Below are 7,737 nucleotides of genomic sequence, written 5' to 3'. Positions count from 1 at the left end.
TGTGCATTAACGTCAATTGAAGGTCCTTGAAAAACACGAAGTCGCAATGGCAGTATATAAGAATTATTGCATTACTTAAACTGCCTCCTAGTTACAGCGCACCAAACAAGGACTTTGAAGTGGACCGATACCATTTAAAGAGAAATTGATAAGTGCTGCTTCCATTAGCAGCTGAAACGATATTTAGAAACTTGGGAAAGAGGGGGGGGGGGGGGGGAGGGGGTGGAGGGAGAAACACTCGTTGTTTCTAACTGAAACAGACCTTTGAAATACAGCAGTATTTTGACTTACCATTATACTGCCCTGCCATATCTGAAATATCCCTCAGCTCAGCTCTAAAAGAAGAACAAAAATGTAATAATCGAAGTTGTAAATTAGATATGCAACAACATCATGAACATTGAATATCTAGATTCTACATTGTCTTAAAGTCAAAAATAAAGATATCATTAGATATTAAAAAAGCAAGTAGATAAGCAATTCTACGGCTATTAGTATTAGATAAATGAATACACGTTGAAGTACTCCAAGAAACATTTGAATCAGAGAAAAATATCATAAATTACAAAAGAAAGCTTGATTACAGAAAAAGGGAAGAAATCAGGGACGGCGGAGCGTTTTCAAAAGTGTGGAGGGCACTTCCGGGTTTCATGAGCTGACAAGCAAAGAAAAAAAAAACAACTCTAGTATCTACTAGTAATAGTGTTTCTTTTTAGTGTCACTTATACATATACCAGTTCGTACGGTACTATAGTGTGTAGGGGCCAAAGTGATGACAACTTATGTATTCCTTTGTAATGAAATTGTATGGTGCACAAAATACGTTTTTCTCACCCCTTGTTTTTGCTAAGCTTAAAGTCGACAAATAACAGAGTCAGAGAGGTTGAGTTTCACAAGAGAGCAGTAGAAATTTCGAAAATGCTCGGCATTTCTTGAGTAGGGGCTAACCTATTTATTAAGTAACTAGGTCTAATCAATGAGAATTCCCAAAAGTTCAAATCATTATGACTGTAACACTCTAAGTTAGTGTTTTTAAACATTTGACGTTACACTACTTTCTGATCTAACGCAGATGTGAACTTATTTTGTGTGCAGTTTCCGTCATCATACAGCAGGCAACACAACACGAAACATGGCAAGGCAAGACTTTAACGTTAGGCCTAACGATAAATAAATGCTCCACGTTGTATTTGACTGAGCTGTGGCCTAATGTTGAATGTGTTAATAGTCTGGCCTTGTCTGTGGGCTAGGGTCTGTTAGTGTTATACTTATAGTGTACAACTATTAGCTTAAACAACAGTAGGCCGTAACGTTAAATACACAATTTACTGCGTTCGACCCTATTGTAATCTTTGTATTAATAGTTAGGGCCCTAGGCCTCTACCGGTAAGTTAGTTCATTGTTTTGAAGCTACCGAGAAGTAGGCCCTAGGGCCTAAAGAGTAAGCTCTTATCAAAATTGTATTTGCGACTCGTACAACTGAGTTCTGTAATCCTCGCGTTTTTATCCGAACTAACAAGAAAATAGAAAAACGATAATATTAGAGACTCTTGCTGCTTAGTGTACGTACTTCTTCCCGATGGATCCCGCAAGCAGCCAGCCTGCAGCTGTTCTATTCCTTCTTGTACCGAAAACTGCAGATCGTATTCGCTCAGTGTGCATCATCAGTAGCTAGACCGTACGATCTTTGCTTGTGTAGCAGCCGCCCGCGCGTGGTACACACACACGCAACCACACCACCATGCCCGTTGCGCGTTGCACCCAATAGTGTACGATCTTTGGTTGCACGTCGCGTCGTCGAGTATCGTAGAGAATGGGCTTGCCAAATCCATAGAGATATCTCTATGGCCAAATCCGAAACTCGCGCGCGGTCTTTACGCTAGTATACTAGTACATGTATATCTCTATGTACTTACCGCATCGCGAGCACGGGCCCGGCTCTGTACTTTGGTTGCTATTTTTAGGGCGTGCCATGCCCGCGATTGATCAATTACGTCGTACATTACGCAAGCAAGCTGAACGGCGGCCTGAACGATAAGGAATTCGACTCATACGACGGGGTTCTCAACTTTAATGCAAGGCATACATTTTAGTACTACAGTAAAACTATGATGGCAAAGAACATTACCGAGTTCTAGTAGGACCCTACTCGGAAAGCCAGACAGGTGATTATGCTGATTGTATAATCCATTTTCAATTTATTTCTTGGTGACAGGGATGTGAATTTTTGACGGAAGGGTTGTGCGATGTTTCACTCTTTTTGCGCTCAAATGTTCCGCAGTCAATACAAGCGAGTCATTTTTCTTGCAAATGTTTGATTTGTTTGTCTGTATATACATCTTGAAGATAAATAGGCCCAGAGCTACATTGAAGAATCCAATATCGCATACAATTCAGTATATAGGCCTATATACCACTTCACAACCAACTACTAAGTATTCTTGTTTTCAGTAGGCATATTGCCTTCTTTACGATGCCCATCGTGTCTGTTTATGTCAATAAAGTCTAATTTAAGTTACGCTTGTTGACATTTCGATCAAACAAAAAGTGATAACAATGGAAAGTAAGATATACATGAGTACATTCGTAAATTCATATCTTTAAACCATCGAAAGAAGTGAACGAGTCATAAAGTGAGATATAAAAATATTTAGGTACGTAGGCCTACAGAAGAAATTAGATAACATTGAACACTTAGGCCTATTGACAAAAAGTACAACAGGTACATAGGATTACAGCATTGGAAAAGAGTAATGTGCTGGAAAACTCGTGGGTCACTAGAAACAACAACAACAACAACAACAACAACAACAACGATACATCAGTGCATATTACTTTGCATCCATTATGAGAGCAATACATTTGTTCCATGATGTCAAATCAAAGTTGTTTAATGGTACCGATACATTAAATATATAGTTGTTGTTTTTTTCAAGCACGGTGAGATCCTATCTGGTTTGAGAGAGGTAGTGGTTCATTAGTTCATTCTTTGTATATAGACCTATGATGATTTTTGTACTAGTATAATTAAAGAGTTCGCAAAATTCGATAAGTCCATTTTGCGAAGATTTTGAAGTACGGTCTCTGTCATAAAGTACAAAGTAATACCTTTAAAATGATATATTGGTCACTATAACATAATTATAGAGGTGCACTTTTGAAGTAATGGTCAAAAGAAGCAAAAATTTTCCTCTTATTCTCTTTATTTTTCTTGACCTTCAATCGCAAATATGTCCATTTGGCAAATATGGACTCATCGTTTTTTGCAAACAACGTCTTCAATTTTTAGTTGGCCAAGATAAACATATCCGTTCTCCGTAGAAAAATTCCATGACCATGAATTCGGGAACCTATACAGTTTACAAGCGTTATAGGCCGCATCATATTTTTGATATTTACTTGAAGATTTTGTTCGCAAAAATCGATAAGTCAATTTTTGAAGATTTTGAAGTACGGTTTCTGACATAAAGTACAAAATAATACCTTTAAAATGATATATTGGTCACTACATATAGAGGCACACATTTGAAGTAATGGTCAAAAGAAGCAAAAATTTTCCTATTATTCTCTTTATTTTTCTTGACCTTCAATCGCAAATATCTCCATTTGGCAAATATGGACTTATCGGTTTTTGCAAACAACGTCTTCAACTTTAGTTGGCCAAGATAAACATATTCGTTCTCCGTAGAAAAATTCCATGGCTGTCGGGAACGTACAGTTTACGAGCGTTATAGATTTTATGTATGTAGGCCGCATCATATTGTTGATATTTACTTGTTACGTCATCCTCAGATGACATGGATGATAATTATGACCATTATTACACATTAAAGTGCAAAGTATGTTTCATTTTCTTCTTCTTCAATCAAAAGATATGATTGCATATAATATCATGTATTCTTGTTTTACTGTCAACCATTATTTTTGCAATCTCATCATTGAGAAAGTGGAAATGTGAAATAAATTTTGACTGAACTGAACTGAACTGTATGTATAGCGGCAATGGACTGTATCATCGGTTGAGAATGATAAGGGCGTTAAGTTGCCCTTAAAAGTTTTCAGTGTTGTCGTGGATATTACTGTAAAGTGTTTGGATATTTCTTGGTTTTTTGGGCGGGGGGGGGGGGTGAAAATGGTTATTCAAGAATTCTGTTTACAGAGACTGAGAAGGTACCGTATCAAACAGGGATCCTGAATGAAACGTTAGTGTGGTTTTGTGAGTCTTCAATTGAATTCACAATCCTATATGTAAGATATATAGTCTTGATGCATAATCTTTCCCCTCTGGAAATAAGTATTTCGTAAACTTCTCTGCATGGTTTCATTGTTTGATTTTGTTCAACAGTCAACAGTTTTAGCGATTATCGTGTTAATTCACTGTGAATTTGTTTTGTAGATTTTTTTTTCAAATATATAATTATGTGTACTGTTGAATGCGTATAATGTGTGAAAATCATGTTAGGGTGTATATACACGCCCTGATTTTCACACAAAATGCAGAAATGAATCAAAGTTAACTGATCTAGCTGAACTGAAGTGATATTGATCATTCACTCATAACTAGTCATGAACGTATAAAATCAAGTCCAGAATACAGTTTTGTTTTACCAGAGATTCTTCATTCAGGAGACTTCAGACAACAGTTATGCGATGTTAAATCTTTATTACATCATTGATATCGTTGTCTACGCAAAAACAAACAAAATTAGTGTCGCATTTTTTTTTTACATTTTGTACATTTTACACAATTGAAAAAATCAAAACAAACAAAAAGATTCAGCACAGTTGTAGAACTTAATTTTCCTCATATTACTTGAAATTGTTATAGTCGTTTGTCCTAAGTACAAAATGTTATAAATAATAAAAAGTAAGACAATTACACTACAATTTATTAATAGAAAAGTTGTGACATTCACAAAAGAGAACAAAACGACATCGTTAGAAAGAGGTTATTGATAATATTATGCATGGTATCAAAGGTGAAGGCATGTTGTATCATTTTTCAAATTTGCTTTTGAAAGACAATGATTATTACTCGCAGTTTGATGCATGCATAATGTTTGACTCTAGTAATCATCATTTTCTAATAATGCATTAAGATTTCATACGATAATCAAAGTCCCTATCATGAACGAACTTTTAAGAAAAAAAAAAACCCAATATGATTGAGAAGTATTCAGTATAATTTGGGAGTACATATAGGTCTTTTATCAAAGATATCCATTCATTGCTTCTATGCATTATAGACTTCTAATCCATCAGAATATTAGACATCATAATTATCCATGTATTATAGTGCAAAACGAAGAATGTTTGCATGCATTTTAATTTCGCGAATTTCGCCAGAGTCAAGATTACCAAAAATTACCGTCTATAACACTATGAATGCCAGTCGCAATTCGCTTAAATATCATTCCGCGTAATTTTAAGGCCGTAAGCTCTATTTCGAGAAATCTTCATGCCGCGAATATCCTGTTTTACAGTGTGAAATAGAGGATGTTTCACATAATGCGGCATAATAAGCCCATCGTGCACGTATTAAAAAGGTCGGAATTCATGTCGGTTATCTGTCTTACAAGCTAAGTGATTTGTCACTGAGCAAATGCGACTTGAACATGTCGAAGGGAATGTCAAGGTGAACAAAAAGTAATTCTAAAAGTCCTATACTAGACAAGTGATGGAATAAAAATGAGAGGTCTTGTTGTGCTGAATGACATAAATACGATTTCTGAACATTACTATATAAAGGGATAGTCCATGATCACGACGATGAAAGAATGTGAGGTTCTTGCATTTCTTTCCGCAAAACTTTTCCAGCTCAGGGCTAAAATGAAATGAAATTAGAAACAAAAATAGTGCTTTCTTATCGGATTATATCATTATGAATTACTTCAAGGCATAAAGGTAATGACACAATGACACAAATGCCTATGAAAATTATAATGGTAAAAACAAATGCAATGTTATGATGCAATGATACTAAAATAGCGAGACAGGATGACATTTTGATTTTGTTGACAATGCTGACAACAGTAAAAGGCCGTGATTATAACAAAGATTATAAGATGAATATCGGTTACGGTCCATATCCGAAAAGAAGTTTGTACTTTCTGACATTCGTATAGTATCCGAATAATTATTGTTACAAAAACAAATGCTACAATTATTTACCATGCACGGGCGAAATGTATCAGTGCTGGTGAATGGAAAACATGCACAACGCTTTCATATACAATTACACGTTTGCGTTTAAAAGCAAAATTTAAGTGGTCCTGGTATTAAACAGTGGCTATAGGCCCTATTGGTTTGTAGGCGTAAGTCTCAATTTCTATCATTGGTTATGGTTGCGTATTCCCTTTTAAAGCTTACTCTTCAACTGAAGGGAACGGGATAACCAATGTGTTAAATCCATGGAGAAATATATACATTTTGGAGATAATATACATAATATACGACATATTAATATGCAGAGAATGAAAACAACGATGATACATAAAATCGTCCTGTATACTTATACGTTGAGCTAACTATGTCTTGTTCTCTGTACCAAAACATATAGCACTCTCTATAAAAAAAAAACAAAAAAAAAATGTGAGAAGGTTTACTCTTAAAAGAGTGAATAGCAGATAAACTACTTTTGGAGTGACATCAGTGATCACTCCAAGATTTTATAGTGATCCCTGAATCCACTCCAAAATGGGTGAAAATGAACATTTTCACTCAAAATTCACTCCAATTTCACTCGAAACTCACTTTTTTCTGTTGTTCACTTCTTCAAGAGTGAACATTTTATTTTTCATTCTTCTTTTTTTTTTGAGAGAGAGAGATGTGTCTTCTAGATACAGAAGAGGAATAAAGAATGATTGGTCTAGTGAGAAATGGTGTGGATTTGGTTAAGTGACGTGTGAAATGGATTTTCAGTCGATGTTAGTTAAGAGAGTTAAGATGAGTCATTTTGATTGTGTGAAACAGTGATTATGCATGTTCACTGATGGGATATTTTCGAGGAAAACAGTCGAGATATCAACGTTTAAAAGTCAGCATAGAAATTAAAACTTTGATATGCCTTCCAAAATGTCTCATAAGTTAGTGAGCAAACGATTAATAAAGTTTGACATAATCGCTTCAGTCTCAGACCATGACCTGGGAAAAGGACCAGTCCTGTCTAAACATCCTTTTTAATGAGTTGCTTCTACCACCTTAACTCATTTTATTGAGTTATAATTTCATTTGCAAGCAACCGTAGTGCTTATGCCGAGTTTTTTTAGCGTCCATATAACATGTATAACATAATATGGAGAAGCTCTGCATCGATTTGGGTGTTTCTTTAATGATATTATTTATTTGAATTCATGCTTGAGCTATCCAGGGCAAGCAACTCCTTAAACAGACAGGTCTTTTTCCGAGGTCTGTGATTGAGAATTTTAGAATTGCACCCCATTTCCAATATACAAAAAACAAGCAAAAGAAAAAATACATTGAGTTGCCATCGAAAATAGCAACTCAATAAAATTATTCTTATGACTCATTCCTGTTAACATGTTGTGTTTTTTTACATCAGCAACGTGTTGTTGGTAGCAAAATCAATCAGACTCTACACACATGAAAACCCATACAGTCCACGACAAAGTGAACAACTCAAATTAATAGAATGTGTGTCTGTCTGTCTGTCTGTCTGCAGGTCTGTGTGTACGTGTATGTGATCGAAATTCTAGTAATGCTATTTATAGCCTTTGA

This window comes from Diadema antillarum, unplaced genomic scaffold, assembly GCF_040938485.1.
Source record: "Diadema antillarum isolate AM-2024a unplaced genomic scaffold, OU_Dant_1.0 seq00001348_RagTag, whole genome shotgun sequence".
Taxonomy (NCBI): domain Eukaryota; kingdom Metazoa; phylum Echinodermata; class Echinoidea; order Diadematoida; family Diadematidae; genus Diadema; species Diadema antillarum.
Note: the sequence above shows the minus strand (reverse complement) of the source record.